At 46.8% G+C, this 11,705-nt stretch overlaps 1 long non-coding RNA gene across 1 annotated transcript; it reads right to left on the bottom strand.

The window, feature by feature from the left end:
- Positions 1-4,523: 4,523 nt before the first annotated feature.
- Positions 4,524-9,042, bottom strand: LOC306810737. Its single transcript, XR_013776542.1, has 2 exons — positions 7,340-9,042; positions 4,524-4,851 (listed from the first exon to the last, which is right to left on the bottom strand). It is a non-coding gene; the product is annotated as an uncharacterized lncRNA (long non-coding RNA).
- Between the last annotated feature and the right edge of the window lie 2,663 nt (positions 9,043-11,705).

Raw genomic sequence — 11,705 nt, 5'->3', positions numbered from 1 at the left:
TTTTTCCCCAGATCATCTCCTTGGCCTTCCCTGTCACCCTGCAGCCTCTAAAACCTTTTCATCATCTTCACTGAAAACTTTTTTTTCTTTTTATTGAGAAGTGTCACTCAATCTTTCCAACCAATGGGTTAAGGCTGAAATTTAAATTCTAGATCAACAGAGACCTGCTTGTTTAATGGCAAGTTGTTGATTCAGTATTGATATACAGAGAGAAAGCAGGAAAAATAACCTGGCTATGATGCCCAAATGAGGTCACTGGGAGCAGATCTGATCAGGCTCTGCTGCAAACTAAAGATGAGCAACGATTTCAGTCTGGAATAATGCTAAAAGACACCTCAAGGTTATTGCTTTTTACATGGTGAGTTGAACTTAGCACCAGTAAAAGGGATGTATGGCTATCCCCTTTGGAGGCAAGGATTTTGGGGAGGAGATGGTTCTTTTGCCCTGGAGTTTGAAGTGCCTTCACTAAAAGGTTGTTTCCTCTGCTGAGAGGTACAAAGGAGCTGATAAAATAAAACAAGAAGGAAAAACTCCCTCAGAGGGGGTTACTGTGAAGGGAGGGGAAGGGTTTATGCACACAGCTTTTCCTAGGCTTGTCCCTCAAAAGCTACAAACCAAAAGGGAAATAAAAACTAGCCAAAGATTCAGCTGTATTTTCCACTATCTCAACATTTAGAAGATTGACACATGATTTCAGAATGCCTTGAGCTGGCAGTATTAATAAAGCTGCTCCCAGTGTCAGCATTTCAATGTCAGGTTCATTGGAGCAAGGGCTGGAACTGAGTGATTCTGGCTCCCAAAAGCACACCCTGGCCACCAGGCTGGAGAATCTGCCTTATGCTCCCTTTCTAGCTGAGTGGATTCTGAACAGCCCATGCACAACACTGCACAGAAGGAAGGACCTAAAGGTCTCTCTCATATGTTGATGGTGAAACTCTCCAACAGAGCAGAGCTCAGACCTGCTCACATTCCAGCAACAGAGCATTAATTACTGATTTAATGTTGGGAAAAAGGCTGGAGCAGCAATATCATAAACCTGCAATTACCAAGGCGTGGAAACAAAAGGTTGCATTTCAGGCTACAGCAAAAACAAAGATTTTCTGGGTTTTCATTTTGGGGAGGGGAAAAAAAAAAGCGATCAGGCAGACAAACAAATTACTGCAGACTAATCACAGGCATTAAAAAATATCACTTCCTCTCTCCAGATGGAAAAGAGTGTATTTGTACAGCCCATATCCAGTGTGTCTCTTCCCTTTGAAAGGCCATCAGAGAGCTAATGAAAAACACAAAGGCAGAAGCTGTGTCTGGTACTACCTTGAAGATCTACTGCAATCTTCAGGGAGTCTGGGACAGCAAAAATACTGTTCCTGTAGACTGCCAGGCTTTTCCACTTGCATCTCCTCCATGATTTCTGCAATATAGGAAGAATGGGCCAAGAGGAAGCAAAAATGCTCCTTTCTAGGTCTGGGTATTCTTATATATTAGATGGGATTTTCAAAGACCCAAATCAGTGAATTGGGCATGTTACCCATCAATTGTAGTGAAAATATCCTGACTTTGGATGAAGTCCATATTACCCCCTGTCCTGGGAACTGGTTTGAAGTTAAATCAAAATCAGGTATAAAGTCCATTCATCACAATAGGAATCTTTAGTTTCTGGACATGGTGTTTAGAACAGTAGGAACTGAGCCAAAACCAAACCCCAATTATCTTCTCATCCCATGCCTATCCCTGCAGGACTCCTGTCCTCTCAGCCCCTGGGAAGGGGATCCCACTGGAAGGGATGGGAAGCCACTTGCTCAGCATTCATCACCGTGCTGGTGTTTGAGTTTTTAGGCTTTAACAAAAACATGACTCAAAGGAGACCCCAAGCAAGGGGTCTGACCCCTTCCTTGCCAGGTTCTGACCACGCCATGGAGAAAACATCTGAAGGTGAGCAACACAGACAACACAGGCTCACACCCACTGTCATGAGTCTCCCCATTTCTTTCAGGTCTGCAGAACCAGCAGCCCAGGCCCTGAGCTCTGAAGGGTTTCAGCACACACCAAGGCTCAGTCTGCTTTGCCTCTCTGAAATACATAAACCATATGTTCACATGAGCACAAAGGTGACCTCAGTGCAGGGCACACACACCCAGCTCACAAAGCAGCTCAGTGTGCTGCTGCACTATCTGCAGGGAGGTGTGCCTGTGCCAAACACATCAATCCTCCCAAAAGCCAGGGCCAGCAGAAACCTGGGGGACATGGCCACTTTAACCCTTTGGTGCCCAGCACTGCAAATGGCTCTGGGACTGAAGGGCTCAAATCCCTGGGTTTGATGTTGTTCCACATCCCTCTGCCCTCCTTGGTGCAGGTGCACTGCTCAGGGGTTCATCCTGATATCCTACAAACCCACAAAGGAAACAAGGCACGCTTGGAGATAATATTAGTATAGGAAGAAATATAAAACCTCCAATAATGGTCTTTATTGGAGGCTTCCAGGGCCAGATACAGAAAATACCCACAAGAGCCCACACCCACCATGGGGGTGAATATAGTTTTATAAATTAGCATAATTGACACAAATCACCAATTAGGAGCACAATTCCCCCCCAGTTCAAGCCCTTTCTAAATCCTTCCCCCCTCAGATGGGACTGGAATTTGTTGATGAAAATGTTTCTCAAAGAGCAGTTTCTTGGCCTTGGTTCCCAGGGAGAGCCAAGATAGGATAGGGGCTTTGGATATGTTTTGTCTTTCTGCATATCAGGGCAGGGAAAAGTGCTGGGAAAATAGCAAGGAATTCAGTAATAGGCTACAGATCTCCAAATATATGTGAATACAGAGAATAAAGAATAGAGAGAATATACAAAAGAAAAAAAAAAAACCAAAAACCATTAGGCATCCATTTCAGCACAGGATGGGCAGCTCTCTCCTTAATAAGGCATTAAAGCTTGTATTGTCTTGTGCTTTTGCTTTTCAAAAATAATCTTTTTGCCAGTCACCTCAGCCAGGCAGCTACTGAATGTCCCCACTTGCAGCCCCACAGGCACAGGCTGATGCTCAGCCCTGTGCTGGCTTTCTCCACAGCTCTGCAGCCCAGACAGGGTAGCCAAAGGCTCATTCTGCAGCCCAGAGCCAGGGCTTGACCCACTCCAAGAGGACTCTGCCTGAACAACCCAGTCTAGGCTGTGCTGTGTCTGTGAATCTAGTGCAAGGTGTCCCTGCCCATGGCAGGAGGCTGGAACAAGATGGGCTTTAAGGTCCTTTCCAACCCAAACCACTCCATGATTCTGGAATGGCCATCCTTGGGCTCTTTTAAGCCAGTGCAAGTGCTGCCCACCCCACATGATGCTGCACAGTGAGCATGGATGATGCAGCTGAGTGTGTCAAGCTGTGCAGAGCTGTGTGGGAGGGAGCAGCCTCAGCTGCAGCCCTTGCTGCCCCTCTGCAAGATGGAATATCCTGTTTTCATGCCTCTTAATTAAAGGGGGGTAGCACACTTACAAAGGGAAGCAAGAGGTTATGCCCAGCAAACAATGGCCCACTCAATGAAAGAAAATGCTCCTAGGAAACACAGAGCAGGGGAGTCAAGTGTTCCCATTTATCCTCTGCTGCCTTTCATCCAGACCTGATTCTGCTGCCACACCACAAGTCCTCTGTCCCTTTCTCACATCCACCCACTACAGAGATCAAACCCTGCCCAAACACCTTGATGCTGTAAACCAATGCTTCCCAAAATTGTCCCAGCAAGGCAGAGGAGTGTGGCAATCAAGTCCAGCAGGACAGGCTGTGTGTAAACCAGCTGACCATGGCTTAGTGAGGCTTCTGTGCACAAAGAGGGAAATGCTGAAATGAAATCTTTTAATGGCAAAAGCATTCCTGTTAATGAGTCATTTTAGAGGGGAGAGCTGTGGATGGCTTTCCCTCTTACCTGAGGGTTCTAATAACAACTTGGGGCTATTAGATGAGGAGCATTTTTAACCTTTAGTGCTCTTTGCCAGTGTTGCAATTCTCTTTTGCAAGCTGGCAAACTTGTTTTGCAATGGCCTCCTCAGCCAGGTATATCAGGATCATCTCTCATTTAAAGAAAATAATAGGTTTCCAGTCAGGTTAAACAAAAAATCCCAAGCAGAACAGGCTCAAAAGACAAAAGCCAAATGGAAATCTTGTGTTATCAATTTCCAAAAAATAGTGTGAGTTTTAAATTTATTTTTTCCCCCTCTGGTTCACACTTCTCAGTCTCTTGGATAGCCAACGCTGCTCTGTTCTTTAGTCCATTTATTTACTTTCTGCCCTCACTGAAAGTAGGAAAACCCAAACTGGCTGTTATCCCATGCCATGTCCCCACCACACACACCACCCATGCTGGGGCAGCAAGGGCAAAGCTGATGGGCCACCCTGAGCTTGTGCCTCATCCCACCCTGACCAGGCAAGAAGGATCAGCTCCAAAACCTGCAGGGGACTGACAAAACCTGACACCCAGCTCCCTCAGGGGCTCTGGGAGCAGCTCCCATGGCCTGGGTGATTTATTGTGACCATCAGGATGATCAGAATGATTTATTTGCCCTTTGAAGCACATTTTCTACATGCCAGGTGCTGAGCACAAAGAGAACAAACCAGAAAACAATGGACACTTGAAAGGCCATTAAACCTTGAGTTTGAAGCCTGAGAGGAGGTTCTGTGACATCTTTTTGCATCTGCTTGGACAAGGAAGGAGCCACATCCTCACTGCCCAGCCAGGGGAGTGCCACAAGGCTTTGCAGAAGTTGTTTGTCATTCTGGGAGGCAGCAGAAACCACAAAGTTTGGCAGCACCCAAAACTCCCCACCACAGCCTGTGTGGCAGCAGCACCTTTCTTTGGAGACAAAGTCACTGAGCACCGGTTGGAGAAAAGATACCAAAAAAAAAAGGTATAAAAAAACTGGAAGAATGTAAGAAGTGAACACAGAGCATTGCAAAGTAGAAAACAGATCCACAATTCATCGAATTTGGCTCCATTTCACACAACAGACTGTTCAACAGCAGATGTCAAGTGCATTTATGGTGTGGGAACATTTCCAGTTGCTTCCTGGGGTCTTGGTAAGATCTCTGTGATTTGCCTGAGAGAAACTGTTGCCTGGTTAGAGATGAAAAGTTTTTCTCGTATTTACAACTCCAGTTTCCACCTTCCATAAACTGTTCTGTGCTGTCAGAAGGCAATACTCAAAATCCTGCCCTGCCACAAGCATCATTTCCTTCCCCTTCCTCTGTTTTCAAGGGAAGGCATTTATTTTTTTAAAAAACTGAATTATAATTTACTGAAACTAATAGCAAACTCGCATGAAATTAATTGGGTTATTTGGCAATAAAATCAGGAAGAAAAATAGGACATACCAAATGGAAATATGGTATATTCCAAATGGTATATTCCTCTTGAATATGCCAAAATGGAAAATACCAAAACACATTTTTCTTGGTATTTTCAAGGAAAACTTTCTGACATCTCATTTGGAAACCAAGAGCTGTTTCAAAAGATATTCATATTTAATAATTAAAAAGGAGGAAACAGAAGGAATCAAATATAGCATGCTGAGACAAACAAAATGTTTTCCTCACCCATTCCCCAAAAAAACAAACAAAAACCCCAAATCAACAAAAACAAAAAACAAAACCCTTGAAAATACATATTTACATTTTCTTGCAGGAAACAAATTAAGATAAACATAATTATCTTGGGAAGAGGGTGGTCCCATGAAATAAAAAGTCAGCAGTTTGCACAGACCTCGTCTCCAATATTTGCTATAAGGGGAGTTGCTCTTGCTGGTGAGGTTTTGATAAGCTACAAATTGGTAGAAAATAAATAAACAAGACAGAGATGGACCCTGCTGACACAAAGCCCATAGGAGAAGCCAACCATAACCTCATTTCTGTCACTGTGCGGCCAGGAAGTAGCAAAAGAACACAGCAACACTACTCTTCTTCCAAACAGCAAAAAGCAGCAATTTATTGAAAAGACATGAAATTTATATAAGGGAGATCACAAAAAACGAAGTAGAAAAGACTCATTGGTTTTAAAGAAGGCAACACCTCTTTGAAAACATGCTCTCTGCAAAATATCACAAGACACTCACACAGCTCTGTGGTCAACACCAGGTGTCTGTGTTTTCTTTCTACCTTCCCTTGTTCTGTCTCTGAGAAAGATCCTCAGCTTGGGAAAGATCCAGGCTGGAGCTGAGATAAGTCAACAGCTTGTGGAAAAACCAGATTAGGTTTCTCCAGGAACCTTCAGCAGGGTCCACAATGAGGCACTGGGCAGAGGAAGGAGAGATGGTGTCATTCACAGCAGGAAGAGAAGACCTTCCACACCAACACTCATCACCAAAAACTGCTGTGGGAGCTAAACCCAGGGGAAAACCCTTCCCTGCTGTCTCAGAGCTGAGACAGAGCTGTGGCAAATCAGGGATGGGGTCAGGCTGCTCAGGAGTGATGGATGTCACTCCCTGCTTCCAGGGAAGCCCAGGCTTCCAGGCCATCTCACCCACTGCCTTGGGTTGCAATACAGGATGTGCCCAGCAATGTGAATTCTGTCCCCATCTGCTGACCCGGGTGTGGCAGTGACCCTGATCTCCTGGCACATATTATCTGCTCATGGGCCATCTTTAAACCAGCTGGGCAATCATCTTTATCTTCCCACAGCCCATCCTCCCTCCAGGAGATATCTCCTGTTCATGGCCAGTGAGTCCCAGTGCATGACTGATAAAATTCCATCATCCCACTGGGAGATGCTCCAGCCAGGGCAGGAGCCAAGCCTTTCCTACCCAGAGAAAAAATGAGATTTTGGACACCAAGGCACCTTCTTTCCACTGGGTTCCAGACGAAAGCCAGACCTTTCCACATCATCCCTGGAGCTTCAGAGGAAACTGCACCTTCTCCAGGAGCACTGCTCCAGCTGAACCACATCTGCCACTGCAGGAGGATGCAGCCACCATTGAATGGGACTGCTGCCACCACCCTGACTGACTGACTGTGTCAGCTTGGATTCTGACTCTGGCAGGGTTTGGGGATTGTTCTTTGTAATACTGCATTTCTATTTTAATTTTCCTAGTAAAGAACTGTTTTCTTAATTCCCATCTCTTTGCCTGAGAGCCCCTTAATTTCAAAATTATAATAATTTGGAGGGAGGAGGTTTGCATTCTCCATTTCAAAGAGAAGCTTCTGCCTTTATTGGCAGACACCTGTCCTTCATACCAAGACACACACCCTGGGGCTGGCAGTTCATGGTCATACAACAGCATGGGCACCCCAAATCTCACTCTTCCATACTGCAATTCTTTATTACTCACTGTCAAAAATACCCTGAGCCTGTTACAATTCCTCCCACCTGCTCCCCATTTCCAGTTCTGCCTGGAATGTAAAACACCAGCAAAACTCAGCCCTGGGACCAAGTCCCATCCTTTTGTCTGTGCTGGAGCAGACTGGGAGGTGCCAGCCTCAGGTGGGCTCTGGAGGCTCAGGAGGTGCTTGCTGGTACCCAGACCTGTGACATTTGAATGTGAATACAAAGTGCTGCCCCCACACACTCCAACCAGGGATTTTTCTCCCCATCAGGCTCAGGAAACTGATGAGGGTGCAGCAAATGGGGATCTCCTGGGGCCAATTAGCAGAGATTTGGGCAGCATCCAGACACTGCTGGGGGTCACTGAAAAGCCATGGATTTCCAGCTGTCTCCCCTGCCCACACCATTCATTTACCAACACACAAAGTGGGCACAGGTGGAGCTGGATCCAAAATAAGAGTTTTGTTTATCCAGGCAGCAGGGCTCGGGCACCAGTCATGGTGCCTGCATTGTGTGTTTGCATCCCAATAAACTCCAAGCACCACAGATCAAGGCTGGGATGCAAACAAAGCAGTGCCAGCCCTCGGGGCAAAGGCAGGGAGCTGCCCATGCTGCAATCACCTTGTCACCTGCAAAGCCTGTGCCAGGGCATCACCACCTTCCTGGGATGTGCTTTGCTTTTCTTTGCCTATGCAAACCAGGGGTGATGAGGGTGAACTGGCTCTTCCTGCTATGATGAGGCCCATGTAGCAGGGAGCAGGGCAAAGCAGAGAAATCTGGTTTATCTGGAGCTCTGGACTGGTGGACACTATTGGGGTACCTGCCCCTCTCTTCTGGAATAGGAGGAATACACTCACATAAAATATGAACAATTGTAAAGAACAACCAGAATGTGCCTCTGGTAAGTCTGATAACGCCCCACGTGCTGCCCCAAACCTCCCTGGAAAACCAGACTCTATATTTTCCTCTGTTTTTCCACTTGCAGGGATGCTCAAGTGTTCCTTGTAAGTCCAGAGCAGCAAATTTTTCTACAGGAGCCTGATATTTTGAAGGTGATGGTATGTTTTTATGAGGCCAGCAGGGAAACATTTCGGCCACGACTACAAATTTGCTGTCTAGACACATATTTGACAAAAAAAAGGGACACTTTAACATAACCCTTACAGAGCATTGAGCACAACTGCTCAAAGACCCTTTTAAGCCCCAAAAACCTTTCTGCCCACAGGCAAGCTCCAGCCAAAATATACAAATTTCAGGGACACCCCAAACCCTGCCCTCATGCCAGGAGCTGCCCCAGCACCCTGCCAGCCCATGGATTAAGGGCTGGGTATGAAGACTGCAGTTAATAGAAGCACTCCCAACTTCAGGCAGCTTCAAACCCTGCTAGACAGAAGGAATATCTGAGTTTCCACACTGCAGCCACAGAAAACACTCTGTGTGTCAGAGGGAAGCACTGCTCATGGAGCAGGAAAATGTGACCCCTTGCAGCAGTCACATCAGCCTGAAGTGCAACTTGTTGTGCAGGGAATTTGCAGGAAATATCCATTTTGGCTGTTCAAGGGCACCTCTGCTGCCCCTCTGATTTCTGCTTGCATGGGGGCCACACAAGGTAACAACACTGTCAGCTGGAGATTGCACAGCTAAAGAGCTCAACCTGACAGAAGCAAACATACCAACAGTGACAAACATCTCCTTCATTAAGGATGTTGTTGCAGTTGTCCTGCTGTGGCTGCAGGAGGATAATCCCATTACCAGGCACCTGCAGGAAGCTGAATCACCATCTGAGCATGGGCACAGCAGCACTGGAGCTGCCAGAGGCAGAAGTTAAAAGCTGCCTGACAGGTCTGAGGGTTCTTGTCCCACTGATCTAACCTGATCAAAGACACAGGGCATGGCTACTCATGGCAGAGGTGCTGAAGCACAGCTCTGCACTGTCTGTGCACTGACCCCAGGCTTCACCAGCACAAACCATCCCTCTGAGAATGTGACAGCTTCTCTGAAAAGCAGTAGGAATTTGGAGTTAAACCCCATCTCCAAAGAAATGCACATTCCAGTTAAGTTTAATAGCAGAGCAGTACAAGCTTCAGCTCCAAAAAACTGCTGCAACTGTGAGCACAGGGTGTCTCTGAAGGCATTAAAATGTGCTCTGTGCCCTTGCTGATCTTTTTCCAATACATGCAGGGCCACATCACCCCAGAGACTACTCTTGCTGAGCCCAAAATGATGTGGGCAGTCACATTTTGGGGGGTGTGATTCCCACTGTACACCCCCCACACTGAGCAGCTCCTTCACAGCACAGCACCACTCACCTGCAGCAGCAGACTGGGACAGAAATGGGCTGCCCTGCTCATGCTGGTATTGATACAAGCACTTCATACAAGGTTTGAAAAATATCTTCTGTACCCTGGCCAGAAATGAACCCCAAATCCAGCATTCCTGCCCAATTCAACACTGAACACACCATTAACCTACTCTAGAAGCATTCAGAAATTCATTAATCTGCATTGCTTGATAAGGACTGTCCCTGTCCCCAAACCCCAGAGCTGAGCAGGCATGCCTGGGGCCCTTGGTTGTGCCCAGCCCAGCAGGGTGGCACAGAACCTTTGGGTGTCACCTCAGGCACCACAGCCCTGGGACAGGACACTGCCCACCTCAGGGAGCACGTGGTAGGAAACCAGCCTGGCATGAGACATGCCTGTGCTTTGGCCAAACAAACACATTTTCAGTGCTCAGAACAAACTTTGTATTTTAGGTATTATGGAAAACTTCCAGCAAAAAGACAGTTAGATATTAAAATTGCCATTTCTTGTTAATCAACATTTTTCTTCAACTTTCTCATGAGGAGTTATTAAAGAGTGACTGGGTTTGCCCTCCCCAGCTGCCAGCAGCGTACCCCTCACAGCCCCTTCTCCCTTCCACTCCACCTAGGCCAGCTCCAGCTCCCTGGGAGCAGGGCATGGCAATCAGAACAGTAGGAAATGCAATTTCTGATGACTTAAGAATCATTGGAGCAGTACAAAACATTAAATTTTAGAACAGCAGAGGTGTGTGTTCCATTCATTTCCACAAAATGTTTTATGTTGTTGCCAGACTCTGCAGCTGTTTGTGTTCTGGCAAACCTTCTCACAGCAGTGGGTTTGCTTCCTTCTGGGGGCTCCATGGAAAGGGTGACTGTGCTGTGTCTTTGAATGCCTGTTGTTGGTTCTTCCAGGTTAGGAATGATCACACTTCAGTCATGGTTATCCCTCACAAGCTCCTGACCCACTCCCACTAATGCAGCTCCACCTTCTCAGGTTTCCTTGCCTGGGAATTGCTCTGCAGTTGGGTTTAACACCTTGACAGGCAATCCCTGCAGCAGAATGCTCCTGGTGTTAGTGTTACTTCTGCCAAGCTTCACAAATATGCCATCAGAAGGCAGAGAATAAAGTGAGTGCTGCTGTGAGGTGGGAAAGTGCCAAGTCTTTCCCCTTCCTGAGCAGCAGCAGCAGCTCCATGGCCCAGAAAGAAGGGAATGGGCACTCCTGGGGGCTCCCAGAGCAGAGCCCACCAGGGCTGGGGCAGAGTGACAGCCACATCTCTGCTGATGCAGGACCAGGTTGAGAAAAGAGGTGATGCCATCACAAGGCTTTCATTTCATTTAATTTCAGCAATCCACCCAGTGTGGGTCACTGGCAGATGCACTCCAAGGGAATGGTGAATCCTGGGCAGTGGTGGGGTAGAGCAGCCCAGCAAGGGGAATAGGTTTAGGATCCAAAGGACACATGGAAACAGCTCCAGGATGGCTGAAAGAGCTGGTTTGGCTGTGCTGCTGCCTGTGAGAGAGCTGCTGCTGTCTCAAGCTGGCTGGAGTTGCTCACCTTGGCTCCTCTAGCATCTCTCCAGCCCATGGGATACATGGCATGTGAGCTCCTGCACACTGATTAAACACACATCGTTAACATTTGCCATCAGGACACTCCAGATCACAGCATTAGAGACCACACATGGAGCAGACAGCAGTCCAAGCACCAAGCTAATGGAGAGCTGAGGAGAACTACAGGCTACTCCAATAAATAGCAGAAAACTGGTGGGGGGTGGGGAATTAAAGACTAGACTTCTACCCAAAAAAATAGTGGGTGCTAACTCCAGAAGCCTGTAAAATATCTCAGCTGCAATATTTTCACTTGGGAAAAAAAAACCAAAAAACAAAAAACAAAAAAACAAAAACAAAAAAAACCAACCCAAAAACAACAAAAGACCCAGAAAGAATTATTTTGCTTTTCATCAAAATGTCAAAATTAGTGGTGAGACTGAAGCAAGTCGCTCTCTCCCCACCCAAGGCAGCAGTAAAAGTGCCACAGCCTGAAGGGCTGCAGCATCCTGAGGGGTCTCCTTGGCCCAGCACACCCATTAAAGCTGCTTTACTGGGGAG

This window comes from Erithacus rubecula, assembly GCF_903797595.1.
Source record: "Erithacus rubecula genome assembly, chromosome: 20".
NCBI classification, from domain to species: domain Eukaryota; kingdom Metazoa; phylum Chordata; class Aves; order Passeriformes; family Muscicapidae; genus Erithacus; species Erithacus rubecula.
The sequence above is the reverse complement of the archived record's forward strand: the minus strand, read 5'-3'. Positions and strand labels throughout refer to the sequence as shown.